Source organism: Montipora capricornis, chromosome 2, assembly GCF_036669925.1.
Source record: "Montipora capricornis isolate CH-2021 chromosome 2, ASM3666992v2, whole genome shotgun sequence".
Lineage (NCBI taxonomy): Eukaryota > Metazoa > Cnidaria > Anthozoa > Scleractinia > Acroporidae > Montipora > Montipora capricornis.
This window is the reverse complement of record NC_090884.1, coordinates 62,746,715-62,749,214: the sequence shown is the minus strand read 5'-3', so window position 1 is coordinate 62,749,214 and position 2,500 is coordinate 62,746,715.

Genomic DNA, 2,500 nt, shown 5'->3' with positions numbered 1-2,500 from the left:
ATGCATAATGAAGTAGGGACCTGTGCGGAAATCTTGCCGTAAGAGGTCCAGGCTGAGGATGGATATCACCACATTGCAGAATTGTATCCACTCTAGTCGCTCGTTTAATCTCCGGTAGAGTGATGACTATACAACCATGTTTAGACCACTTCACAATTGGGAATTTCACTTGATTGGCGCAAGACTGGCGTTTAATGGCCCAAGAAGACAACAGCACTATATGAGCATTAGCTTTGGAGTGACCTTGATTTTTGTCAATGCTTCTGGAACCCAATACGAACGTAGAGAACACCATACAAATCAGGAGCCGTACATAAACGTGACCATCCACCATCTTGCCACCATTTACTCCGTACGAGCCAACAGTAGTTGTGACAGTAGTTGTGACCACCACCCCCTATGAGTGGTGATCAAATGCTCAGCCCCCGGGAAAACTACGATGATCAAATTCCCTCCCCCTGGGCAGGAAAAGGAGTCAAATTCCCAGGGTATACCCGGGGGGGGATGTTGAAGCTTCAATTTGACTGGCACATAATGGTATCAATTTATCGATTGCTTTAAATTTGATACTCGCCCAGTTCCCTGTGCAATTCCGGAATGGCGGCCCAAAGGGCTGCCGGAGCTCCGCTAATGACCTACCATCATCATACTCTTTATAACGTGTTTTAACACGTAAATTGTAAATTGTAAATTGTCTAATTAAAATTAGACAATTTACTGACATACAGTTTATTGATTTTCATTGATTTGACTTGACATTTGCGACTTTGTGTTTGCATGGCTTTCTAGGAAATTTGTTAAAGTTTATCAACGGGACAACAATTATTATCATTCGTTGTATTTTTCCTTCCTTTTCTTTGGCCGAGAGCCCACCACGTGACCTGCAAATAACTGCCTACAAATAAGTGTTTTGCTGCAAATGTTCTGCTCATGGGTAATTGAAACAATGCCCTTGTGTAAAAATGGCAGTTCGCTTTCCTGGGCTTTGAGAGAGAGATTTAATTGATGGGAAATGTGAAAAACAAACTCAGTGATCGAATGATAAAACAATTATTGAACTCGGTTATCCCATAATCGCAGATCAATTATTTGCCTTAGTCTTCGGCTTCAGAAAATAATTGATCTGCTCGCCATTGATAAATCACGATATTTTGCTCAACCTCGCCCAATAATATTATTGTTAATTACTGATGCTCATGTACAATAAAATGCAACATACTATTTTCACTGTCAAAATAGCCACGGATTTAGCCTGCGCGCAACACCAGTATCCTTGTAACACCTCAGGGATTAGTAGACCATGCTATTCAAGTCCCCAGGGAACTCATTTGCCTATTTATGCAAACCTTCTCTGGTTTTCGGTCTTTTTCGCCAAGTTACAAGCCGAAGCACAACAACATCAAGCGCCACCGGGCGCCGCGGCTGCCCAAGTTCAGGTTGACGAGGTTATGTTTTTCCCTCTCATGTCCCGGTTCCTTAGTTTACATGTCTACCGCGTGCTTTGCCAAGTTTTGCCATTTATGTGCCACTCTGTGGTGTCGCCCCGCTCGTTTGTGTCTGTATTTGTTTCATTTTTGCTATTTTTACTGTCAAAATAGCCACGGATTTAGCCAGCGCGCAACGTCGGTATCCTTTTAACACCTCATGGATTAGGAGACCATGCTATTCAAGTCCCCAGGGAACTCAGTTGCCTATTTATGCAAACCTTCTCTGGTTTTCGGTCTTTTTCGCCAAGTTACAACTTCAAGCCGAAGCACAACAACATCAAGCGCCACCGGGCGCCGCGGCTGCCCAAGTTCAGGTTGGCGAGGTTATGTTTTTCCCTCTCATGTCCCGGTTCCTTAGTTTCCGTTTCCCACAACTTAGTATCACAAAAGCAGTCAGTGGTTGTATTGACATTGAAAATGGTATACTATTTTTGTTGTGTGGCAGATGAGGCGACAGTGACTGACCTTTTGGGAAAACCAGCAAAATACTCTGCAGCTACAGAACTTAGCAAACTTCCAGGTATGTGAATTTTGTCACTACTTTTCAATGATTGTCTGAGCTTTAATTGTTTCAAAAGAATTCTCTTGTACCAGCCCGGTTTCAAACAATTCAATATTTCTATTGGTCGATAAACTAATGAAGACCCTTCTTAAGGTTACGGTAGACCTTTGCGATTTTTTTTTTAAAATACACTTTGTTAAGCGCAGCAGCCAAAAGCTATATACATCTTTCGAAAGGTCATGAAATGCACTTCCCGAGGAATATATTTTCTTTTTCACTTTATCTGATCGAAAAAAGAGCAGGGCCCGAGAACCTTGAGAGACCGATGTCTCTCGTATAGAATTTTAATGCAAAGGGAAGCCTTCTGTATGTCATTTACAAGGCGTTTATCGTCAAAACCGCGTGAGGCTTTTTTGATGTTCTGTTTGGTTGCTTCAAAAATTTGTGTCCAATATAACCAATCACAAATTTAACGATAAAGGTTACTTTGAAGGCCATTGCAGGAGTTCAG